Source organism: Prunus avium, chromosome 1 (assembly GCF_965620075.1).
Source record: "Prunus avium chromosome 1, drPruAviu1.hap1.1, whole genome shotgun sequence".
NCBI lineage: Eukaryota > Viridiplantae > Streptophyta > Magnoliopsida > Rosales > Rosaceae > Prunus > Prunus avium.
Genome location: NC_142284.1, coordinates 37,615,914 through 37,628,455, shown reverse-complemented (window position 1 = coordinate 37,628,455; position 12,542 = coordinate 37,615,914).

Here is a 12,542-nt window from a genome sequence, read left to right as displayed (position 1 = left end):
AGGGTTTGACCATCGGTACCACGCAAACGGTAAGTGCCTGGGCGGCAGATGGTGACAACTTCGTAAGGACCTTCCCAAGATGGACCAAGGGTGCCGTCGTTGGAGTCCTTGGTGGCGAGGGAGATTTTGCGTAGTACCCAGTCCCCTACTTTAAACGATCGGCGTCTGACGCGCGAGTCGTAGTAGCGGGAAGTCCGTTGTTTGTAGGCGGCATTCCGAAGCTGAGCCTGGGAACGGTGTTCCTCAATGAGGTCCAGGTTGAGAGTGAGCTGGGCTTCGTTTTGCTCTGGCTCGTAAGATGCCGTTCGGCACGATGGTGCGTTGATCTCGACTGGAACAACGGCTTCGGAACCGAAGGCAAGGGAAAATGGCGTCTCGCCAGTCGACCGTCGATAGGAGGTATTAATGGCCCATAGCGCTTCCGGAAGGAGATCGGGCCAAGCTCCTTTAGCTGTCCCAAGCTTTTTCTTCAGCGTCTTCTTGATGATCTTGTTGATTGCTTCGACTTGGCCGTTCGACTGCGGATGTGCTGGGGAGGCGAAGAACAGGTTGATGCCAAATCGGTGGCATAGGTGCCGGAACTGAGAGGAGTCGAATTGTTTTCCGTTGTCGGTGATTATTGCGTTCGGGAGGCCGAATCGACAAATGATATTCTTCCATACGAAATGTTCAACCCTGGCTGCAGTGATTGTTGCCAAAGCTTCGGCTTCGGTCCACTTGGTAAAGTAGTCGACGGCGACGATGGCGAATTTGACCTGTCCCTTGCCCTGGGGCATAGGGCCGATGAGGTCTAAACCCCATTGGGCAAAGGGCCATGGGCTAACAATCGGAGAGAGTGGTTCGGCAGGCAGCTTTGGAACGGAGCCGAAACGCTGGCATTGATCGCACTTCTGGACCAGGGTGGTGGCATCGGCATGGAGAGTCGGCCAGTAGTACCCTTGCCGAATGGTCTTGAAAGCCAATGATCTAGCCCCAGAATGGTCCCCACAGGCCCCCTCGTGAATCTCTCGTAGGACGTAGTTTCCCTGCTGCGGGGTCATGCACCGAAGCAATGGTAAGGAGTGACCACGCCGATAGAGAATCTGATTCAGAAGGAGGTATCGTGCCGATCGGCGGCGGATAGTCGTTGCTTCAGGTTTGGGGCCAGGCAACGTGCCGTTGGCGAGGTAGGCGTGGATAGGATCCATCCAACTTGTATCCTGCCGAACGGCATGTACTTCGAGGTCGGTGGTACTGCGCCGAGTGAGGACCTCGATCGGCACACGGCGCCCTATGTTGTCGTCGATCGCTGATGCAAGGCGTGATAGAGCATCGGCGTGGCTGTTCTCGGATCTGGGGATCTGTTGAACTTGGTACGCAGTGAAGTGGTGCAGCAATCGGCGAGCGTGTGTCAAGTAGGCAACCATCGAAGTGTCCTTGGCTTCAAATTCAGTCAGTACCTGGTTCACGACAAGTTGTGAGTCGCTACAGATCCTGAGTTGCTGAGCGCCCATTTCTTTAGCGAGCCGAAGGCCGGCCAACAGAGCTTCATATTCGGCTTCGTTGTTGGAAGTCCGGAATTGGAATCGGATGGCATATTCGATGGTTGTCTGGTCAGGGGCCTTGAGTACCAAGCCGGCTCCGCTGCCCTGTCGGTTGGACGAACCGTCCACGTAGAGAGTCCAAAGTGGAATTGACGGATTAAAGATTCCTTCGGTCGGGTGGGCGACTGGTACCGTCGAAGATGAATCGGATGCGGCGTCCTTCGAAACTGGCCCCTCGGACGCGGTTAACTCAGAGATGAAATCGGCTACAGCCTGTCCCTTCTCGGCAGGACGAGGGTGGTAGCGGATGTCGAATTCGCCGAGCTCGATGGCCCATTTGACTAGCCGACCGGATGTCTCCGGTCTCTGGAGTATCTGGCGCAGAGGCTGATTGGTGAGGACGGTAACACTGTGAGCCTGAAAGTATGGCCGAAGCTTGCGTGCTGAAAGGACGAGAGCGTAGGCGAGTTTTTCGAGCTCGGGGTAGAAAATGGGGAGTTCGATGCCGTTCGGCTTGCGAATGAGCACAGAGCTAAGTGCCGTTGCCGAAACCGAGAGGTAGAGGATGAGTTCTTCGCCGGGGAGAGGAGTGGATAATAGGGGTGCTCTGCTCATGTAGGCCTTAAGATCTTGGAAGGCGCGATCGCATTCGGCAGTCCAGACAATCTGCCGTTTGCTTCCTTTGAGGGCTTTGAAGAATGGAGCGCACCGATCGGTAGCCTTGGAGATGAACCGGGCTAGAGCGGCGACACGCCCAGTCAGACTCTGAATGTCCTTTTGTGTCTTCGGGACCTGCATGTCGAGTAATGCCTTGATTTTTTCAGGGTTGGCCTCGATTCCTCGTTGGCTGATCATGAAGCCGAGAAATTTGCCCGAGGAAACGCCGAAGGCACACTTGCTCGGGTTGAGGCGCATGTTGTACTTTTTTAAGACGCCGAACATGAGCGAAAGGTTGTGGAGATGAGAATCGGCCGTTCTGCTCTTGACCAGCATATCGTCCACATAGACTTCCATCGAGGTGCCAATGAGGTCGGAAAAAATTTTGTTGACCAATCGCTGGTATGTCGCCCCAGCGTTCTTCAGGCCGAACGGCATGACGTTGTAGCAGTAAAGTCCCTTGTCGGTGATGAATGCCGTGTGTTCGCGATCGGTAGGGCTCATGAATATTTGGTTGTAGCCTGAGTATGCATCCATGAAGCTGAGAAGTTCATGGCCTGCCGTGGCATCCACCATCTGATCGATCCGTGGCAGAGGAAAGCTGTCCTTTGGGCAAGCCTTGTTTAAATCGGTATAGTCTTGACACATTCTCCAGGCGCCGTTTGATTTTTTGACTAAAACCGAATTTGCCAGCCAAATTGGGTAGGTTACTTCGTGGATGAAGCCGATGGTCTTCAGTTTGTCTACTTCGAGCCTCATTGCCTCATACCGTTCGGCATCGTAGGCCCGCCGTTTCTGCCTGATGGGTTTGAAAGTGGAGCAGATGCTGAGCTTGTGGCTGATGACACTCGGGGCGATGCCGGGCATATCGTCGTATGACCAGGCGAAGACTTCTGCATTGGTTTGCAGGAAGGTGATAAAATCGGCCCTGAGTGCCGGACTCAAGGTTGTACCGATTCGAACTTGTCTGTCCGGTTGTGCTTCGGAGAGGGTGACTGGTTCTAAATCTTCGGCGGGTTGCGCTTGCGGGGTTACAGTCTCATCTCGGGGGTCATCTGGTTTGTCCGTCCCCCTGCCGTTCGGTACGCCCAAGCTGGTGGCGACCGAGTATGTTTCGCGAAGCGCAGCCCTTGCCGATTCCTTGGTTGCCGAAACGTAACACGTCCGTGCACTCAATTGGTCCCCTCGCACTTGGCCGACGCCAGCGTGTGTGGGGAACTTGAGGAGGAGCATGTGTGGTGACAGCATGGCCTTCATTTTTGTGAGCGCCGTCCTGCCGATGATAGCGTTGTATGCCGTTGGGCAGTCGACCACTAGAAAATGGGTGTAGAGGACCGTTCGTCTGGGGATGGTACCGACAGCGAACGGGAGCTGGACACTGCCGATTGGTTCAACCACGTCGCCAGAGAAGCTCAGGAGAGGGGTGATATCCTTGTTCAGATGCCGAGGGTCCACGCCGAGGGCGTTGAAAGCGTCGGCGAATAGCACGTTGACCGAACTGCCGGTGTCGATGAGGATTCGGCCTACGTCGAAATCCGATATATCAGCCCGTATGATCATAGGATCAGAGTGGGGGAAGATGATGCCTCGCTCTTCTTCTTCAGAAAAGGTGATAGGTTCCCAACCGTTGCGTTGAATTTTGTCATTGCGTCCTCCCGCCACGCTGAGGATTTGTGGATGCCGTACGGCACGAACGTAGTTTTTAACGGATCGGTTGCTGGCTTCGGCAATAGGCGCCCCTCCACTGATCATATTGATCTGCCGATTCAATGAGTTATCCGTTGCTGGCTTGGTGTTTAAATACTGATCCAGCTTTCCGTCATTGATGAGGCGTTCAACGATTTTGCGCAGCGCGATGCATGATTCCGTATCATGGCCGTTGTATTGGTGGTACCGGCAGAAGACACCGGTGTCTTTTTCGCTCTGGCGAGGGAGTTTCCGATTGTTCGGCTTCGGTATCATATCCCCTTCGGTCAGGAGAACTTGCTCATAAGTGGTGTTGAGCAAAGTGAAGATTTCGTCTGGCCGATTCCCCTTGTGGTTGCCCTTCTTGTTGTTGTCCTGCCGTTCCCGGAAGTTGTCCTTCCGCTTGTTTCGCTGAGTGGAAAAAGCAGGGACAGGGGGTGCCGTTCGGTAGGGGGCCTGGTTTGCCGATCGGTCGACCGGGAATCGGTCGTAGTTCTGCGTTGGAGGCTGATCGGTCAACGCCGTTTTGTTTATTGGGGTCGAAGCCGATCCCTTGGAGTTGAAATGCTCAGCCTTGGCGTGGATAGCCGCCTGTTTCATTAATTCGGAGTAGGTGGTCCAGTTGCTGCTGTGGACCAAATAACGAAACTGAGACGACCGAAGGCCGCTTTTGAAGGCACCGAAGGCCGCCCTGTCGTCAGTTTCCGGACATCTGGAGTACTCATGGCTGAACCTAGCCGCATATTCCCTCAACGGCTCATCGTCTTGCTGCCGAACGGTATATAGATCATCGGCGGAATATAGGCGATCGGTCTGAATCATAAAATGGTTGAGGAAGGTTTGCTTCAACTGATTGAAATTGTCGACCGTGTCTGGGTCCATCCGATAGAACCAATTCAGAGCGGCTCCGGTCAGGGTGGAGGGGAATAGCAAACATTGGCCTTCGTCCGTCAGTCCTTTGCAACCCAGAGCTGATTGGAAGGTATGAATGTGGGTAACGGGATCTTCGACCCCCGAATAAAACGATATGCGGAGTGCTTGGACCTCCTTCTCGTGTCTGAATGTCCGGATTCGATTGGTGAACGGCCCTGGCTGTACCGTTCCCCATGTTGGTGTCCGAGCCTGGTCTTGTTCCTTCTCGATGCGAGTCATCTTCTGTAGGAGGAGACGAATAGTCGGATCGGTAGATGGAAGATCGTCACCAAAGGGTTCGATCGCTCGGTTCCCTGTGCGTTGGTCAGTATTGTGACCTCGCCTTCCTTGGTCTGCCGTTCGGCTGGGGCTTCTCTCGTAATTTCCTTTTCGCCGATCGTTGTCTTGGTTTGATCGGTGGCTGTGGCGTCGTGCAGAGGGCCCTTCCGATGAGATTGTGGTTCCTGGGGATGTTGGAACATAATCTGATTCGTCCGTCTCTTCCAGGCCGATCGCGCCGTACCTCTGGCGTAAGGGGGATTTCGGTCCAAGTACCTCCAGGCGTGGATCGTCTAGCTTCGCCCGGACCTGGATGGGCGATGACTGCCGTTCCCTGCGCCGATCGTTGATCCTCTCGCGGCAATCAGAATAAACGCGATATTCGGGATGGCGTTCCTTCGGAGTGGGCACGAACAGTCTTCGGGAGACAGTTGGTCCGTTCGCGGCCTGCTGCTTCCCTCTATCCTGGAAAGTGGGCTTTCGTACGCTTTTAAACGATTTCTCCTGCCGAAGCTGTGTGGCTGGTTCCCGATCGTTCTGCAACTGGGCGGAGAGTGTTTGTTGTTGATGCAGTTGCCTCTGGGTGTCATCCAGTTTGGAGGCGAGAACATTGTTGTGCTCCTGCATTCTTGCCATATCCTGCTGTAGGGTCTCCATCCGAGCCTCCAGGGTGGTCGGTCGAGCAGGTGTCTGAAGCAAGGGAGTTGGATTCGGCTCGCCAACGAGGCCGAGGATGGGGCCATCGGTAGGGAGGGCCGAAGATGGATTCATTTTTTGGTCTCAGAGTTATTTGTTTTGAGATATGGGTTGATCGATAAGCGATTCCCACAGACGGCGCCAATCTGTTGGCGCTAAATCTGAACAGATAGAGATGAGTGCAACTTACAAGTGGGATGGACGATCAAGAGATCGATTGGATGTTGGATGCCGATTCTTCCTGTCCTTGGATGCCGATCCTGAATAGAAAGAAGTCGGGACTCGTAAGGTCTATGGAACCGGTGTGGAACCAGCCTAAGACCCTCCGATGTCGAAGTAAGTTTGTTGTTTTAAGAGCTCTTGCTGTTGACCATATAGAAGTATAAAAGTCAAGCTGAAAAGTCTTACCCCTGTATTGTAGTGGGAGGGGCATACTTATAGAGGGCATTTAGTATGCTCTTAGCGCTCATTTTCGATGTGGGACTCGTGGGAGGGCCCTATGAGGTTGACACGAGTCCTTAGATATTTCAGGCGGGTGCTTCGAGGTTGATTCTGCAGAATCGGTAGGGGATACCGATTGTAGGCTGTGTTGGGCCCTGTAATGATCTTTTGCTGCTTTGAGACAATATCATCAGTAGCCTATGCTGATTGTCCGAGGCCTTGGGTGCTTGGGCGAGTTTATGAGATCCACGTGTCGTTGTACGAGTGGAGGGTCAGATATGGTACAAACAAGAATATATATATATATATATATATATATATATGTATATATTTATATATATATAGATTGTTAATTGTGAATATTTCTATTATTTCGACATTTGAGATTATTTTATGGTATCTCTAAATGTTACTTCCGATATTTGAAGACTATGCATTATTGGAGGTGATGAAATCTCTAAGGGTAGTTGTCGTTTAATTATTTGTTTATTAATTAATGAATTAATTTAGTTATCTATTATTATTAAGATATTTCAAGATAAGTTTCAGAATATGGTTTTCAAACCCACCTCAGGAGTACCCCCAGTTGCCTTTGAAACGGATTTGTTATTTATGACATTGCCCCACGAGTTTCGGGGACGCCTGAACCGTGTGGTGCGAGGATGTGCATTCTCAGGTTGACTACATGTCCCCCGAGTTCTGCGAGGAATGCGGCTCAGGTTGATTAAGGGCCCCCTGAGGCCTTCGAGGAATGTGGCTCGGGTGACTTTGTGTTTTCGAGGCCTACAAGGATGTGACAGACAGGATACTTGGAATTGATGGTATATTAAAGGTACTGACAGAATATGAATGGGTACGCCTAGGTGGAGAGCATTTTTTATTTTAAAAGGTTTAAACTAAACTGATGATTTCATCTTGGTATTTTTGAGTAAAAGTTTTAATATCTATTTTCTGATCATATGAGACAAGAATTTAAGGTTTCCAAGTTATAAGGATCTTTTACAAATCATATCTATTCTCTTAAGGAATGGATTTGTTTTCCATGTAAAAGAAGGGAGTATATTTTCCTTAAATCGTTGGTAAGGTTCTCGTGGTTCATGCTATTTTAATAATTTACTAGTTTTCTTACTTATCTGAAATAAGTTAGTATATATATATATATGTATTTATAAATGAGATTTATGTGAGTTTCGAAGGAATGGTTAAAAGTGTCTTCGAGGTTTGTTTGTTTATTTTTATCTTTATTTTAATTTAATTATATATATATATATATATATATATATATAATAATCTAAGCCAGTAATATATCAATTGATTTATGAATTAGAGGAAGTTCAGTGAGTGTCTTACTTATGTTCTGAGTATGAACTGTTTTGAGAATTGGGAAAGTTGGAAAGTTTTACTTCAGAGTTTGTGAATGTTATTGAGCATATCACTAACATGAGAACTTGGATTGATTTGCAGTCACAATGAACAATAACAATTAACAAGATACACATGTGCAATATAAGAGTGAAAGAACTACGTGTGGCTTGATCCCTCAGAAAGGTACGTAGGCAACCTAGAGTTACTAGGTGCAGCCACATGTTCAAGTGTTTGAAAGGTTGTTCTAATAGTTGAGATCAGTTTTAGTTGGTAGAACGATTTATTTGGTTTAAAGAGGCCTAGGACCAGATTGATGTGTTGTTTGGTTGCATGAAGTCTATTATTGTGCATGCTGAACGTTTGGGATTATAAAAGTCATGTTTTATACAGGTAAAATTTTTGGGAATCGAGCGAATTACAGGGGAGACTTTGCCGAATTTTCGGCAGAAGTCAAACTTGAAGAAAAAGAAATTTGGAAACTTAGAAGGGCATTTTGGTCCAGTGTGCCAGGCACTTGCCCGGTATTAGGCACACACGAGGTTCGGTGCAGATTGCAAAGTGGAATTTGGGTCGGGTCCTATCAATTTGGTATCAGAGCATTAGGTTAAATTCCTGTAGACTCGGCACCTTGTGTGCATCCTTAAGTTTTGGCAGTGTGGTGGATGAATGGTATGAGAGCTACTTGTGTGATTTCTCATTTTGGGAGCAATTTGACAATGAAATGTGTTTATTTCTTTGGATAAGCTTAGCTTAGTGGAGTTGTTAATGATCCTAGATCTGGATGTTGGCCTCTGGGGTGTTCTCTGCTTCACCAGCGAGTGTTGGTGAAGTGGATAAAGAGTTTTGGGCTTCTGATTTTCTCAGTTCTTGTTATCCTTGCAACAAGCAGCTTCATGGATTGGACATTTTCATATACATTTTCAGTTCTTCATTTGATGTATTGTTATGAATTAATTCTATTTGCAATTTTTATAGGATTAGTGGCTAGTGTGTATTTGATAGCCATTCTTCCCTTTCGATGAATAAGTTGGTGAAGCATGATTTAGAAGATTTTGGATTATGACTATGGCTTAGTTAAAACTTTTACAAAACTTTGAATATGGCTTAAGTTTTGCTTATGGATTATGGTGCCTTGTGTGGGAGATGATGTTTTGAGTGGATTTGAATTTCGGTTGATTGTTATTTTAGAGGTATGGGTGAATTGACCAATCTTGGAGATGTACGATGCTTCACTCCTTTGCTAGATTAGTAATAAATTTTAAGTTCAGGGTGATATTGTTAATGCTCAACAAAATTTTGCTCGATTTTTATTTATTTATCAAGGTTTAAGTTATGAGTTGTCATTGATTGTTTCTTAAATGATTTAGTTCTTTTGTTAAACATCTTGTTAAGAATGATTTTTGCCTTCTTCATTGATTGCTGTAAGTACATAAGCTGTATGAATGGTTGTTTCCATTAGGATTTGGATATTATTTCAGAAATGTAGATTGGAAATCTTATGTGATTGTTACGTATAATATAAATGTTGTTATATGCAAGAAACATGTGTAGCTTGATTCAGCTGATTATTAGTTCTGGCCTTGTCATTTTCCAAACAGCTAGTAGTTATTCTAGTAATGTTCATGAAGTGTAAAATACAAGCATACTAGGACAGGTAATTTAAGTCGGTCAATGTTGATTTGGGCTTGAGTACTATAATAGCAATATATAGCTCATGGATTGATTATCACTCTCAAATCCTCAACTTAGGTTCTCATTTTGTTGATTGGAACAGATTCTATTCCGTGCTAATGTTATATGGAAATTGTGCTTAATTTTATGAACATGTTAGTATAATTTTTTTTTATGCAAGGTTTTCGTTGGCTTAGTATTCATTGAAGCTAGCCTCCTTAGAAACTTAGGATAGAATGACAGTTGTTTCCTTAATGACCACTTGCAAGTTACATCTTTGAGGGATCCCTGCCGAATTACAGGGGAGAATTTGCCGAATTTTTGGCAGAAGTCAAACTTGAAGAAAAAGAAATTTGGAAACTTAGAAGGGCATTTTGGTCCAATCTGCCTGGCACCTGCCCAGTGTTGGGCACACAAGGGGTTCGACTCAGATTCCAAAGTGGAATTTGGGTCGGGTCCTGTCCTGTCATTTTTCATCATATATTTTATTTTTTTAGGTGTCAAAAGTCTTATTTATCCCCACAAATGTAGCATATGCTGCTCACATGACTAAATTTAATAGAAAATGTAACGGCAGGACCAATTTCCCGATTAATAAAGACTTGGTGGACCATTTGAACGAATAATTTAGTTGAAGGACCAAAATGCAACTCGGGTATAAGGTTGAGGACCATTTAAGTAAATAACCATAATATACATATATATATATATATATACATATATTATTATTATGTAATATACATATACGTGTATATATGTAATAAATTATACCCATGTATATCTTATAATATACATCTATACATATATATATATATATATATATATATATATGAAAATTCTCTTATGCGGACATCCGGACGTTATTATCATGCGGACGCTGTGTATTTTGTACTACCCCTCTCTGTTTTCTTGCCTGTTTACAATAGGATCCGCACGATAATAACGTGCGGACATCCGGATAAGAGAATAACTGTATATATATATATATATGTGTGTGTGTGTGTGTGTTGTACAATTATTCTCTAATTCGGATGTCCGCACGTTATTATCATGCATATGCCATTATAAATAGGAAGGAAAATAAGGAAGGGTAGTAGAAAATACATGGCATTCGCATAGGAAAATTTATGTATACGTGTATATACATATATATATTATTATTATAACATACCCATAATATATTATTTGAGGGACACCCCTTCTATTGAAGGATCCCTCAAATTATTTGAGGGACACCCTTTGAGGGATCCTCAATATAAGCTCACTATATATATATATATATATATAGGGGGCGGATCCGTGGCACCATATTTTTGACACAAGTTTTGACACAATTTTTGGGCCATTAGATTACTTCACTTTTAATGGTTGAGATTAAATCTGACAAAACAAATAGTTTTAATGTTTTAAATAAACAATCATTAATATTATTTTCTTTAATGTATTATTCTTTAATTAATATTTATACATTGAGATTAAAATTCTGATATTAATTAAAAATTCATTCTCTCTCATCTCATTAATTATCTTTAATTCATTCATTCTCTCTCTTTCTTCTATGGAGAATTGACGCCTCCTCTTCCTTTGCTTCTTCTTTCTCACTCTCCCGTCCCCTTCTCATCCCCAAAGCCACCCTCACCACCACCACTCCAACCCCTATCCTACCTAAACCAGAAATCCCAGGGACTCTCTCTCTCCCCTTCCTCTCCGGCAACTCTATCGCACACCTAGGGCCAGTCAACACCTACAAAGCCATCGTATAACCCAGATTTATCCCCAGCACAGCCGCTCTCTCTTTGACCCCGTCAATCGCTAGCCCACCCCACCCGGCCCTGTCTATTCTTCTATGTCTGAAACTGATTTTCTTGACATGCTTCCTGAGGTGCTGAGGCACTCTTTGCCCTCGAAGATTTTCCACCAACCCTCTGAAATATCTTATTTCTGAGTGATATATCATTACACTAGTCAACCGCATTTCACATATAATTGGTCTTACTAATTAACAACCTTTTTTATGCATCTACAACTGTCATTTAGTATCTGGGAAACCTATTGTTAAATTCTCAATTTTTTACGTTGTGTTTCTATTCCTGTGCTTCAGTTCTTGTGGTGGTTGTGGTGTTATTGGTACTCTGAAAGACAATTCTAAGCTCACGTTTTCCTAATTCTGTAAAAATCATGAGCTTTGCTTGTTTTCTGTGTCCAAAGTCCGAATGTGCAGTGTTGTTCTGCTTCTCTGTTATTTCTTAGTGACATTGTGAATGGCCGTGGCTACGTAGTTTGGAGGGTGGCTGGACTGACGGATTAAGGGAAACTGATAGGAATAGTGTTGTATGAATAAAAGATGCCTTTCCTTGAGGGCATGATGTTGTATAAGTCATACTAGTTGCCTGTATATACTTCTTTTGAGTCTCAACTCTTTTGAAAAGCCCTTGTATTTTTTTTATTTGGAATTTTAATAAAAACCACTCTCCAATACCCAAGAAGATGAATGTTTGTTCAAAGAGACTGTAATTTGGTGTGAATGTAAGCGTGGTTTCATTTACATTCTCAGTGGGGGTTTTTTCCTTTTCGTCATTGTGTGGGGGTTTTTTCCTGTGTGGGGGTTCCATTTGATCAGGTTCTGTGTGGGGGTTTTTTCCTTTTTGTCATTGTCCAACCATCAGCCGTTTCCTGGCCACCTCCAATTTAGCTGATTGTGCATAGCTTCATTCAACATATCTTCTAAATCATCTATGTAAAGAGAGGGAGAGAGAGAGAGAGAGAGAGAGACTCTTGTTGCAGATAGAGAAAAAGAGACGGAGGTTTTTTCTGGTCTCAGGAAAGAGAGAGAGAGAGAGAGGTGTGCGTGAGAAAGAAGAGAGATTACCAAGAAAGAAAGAGAATGAATGAATTAAAGATAATTAATGAGATGAGAGAGAATGAATTCTTAATTAATATCAGAATTTTAATCTCAAAGTATAAATATTAATTAAAGAGAAAAATATTATTTTGTCATATTAGGTTTAATCTCAACCATTAAAAGTAGAGTAATCTAATGGCCCAAAAATTGTGTCAAAAATATGGTGCCACGGATCCGCCCCCATATATATATATAATATAATATATATGAAAAAAAAAATATAAATCTAGTCTTAGTCCAAGCATACACTTTGTAGGATAAGTGTTATCCAACTTAAACCAAACCAAGCCAAGTCAAGACAGTCCCTGCATAATCTATGCCAAGATAGTCATGTGTAACAAACGATATATGTATAACAAGAGCATATAATAAAATCCCTCTCCCTTGAAAACCAATTTCATTAAGGGCAT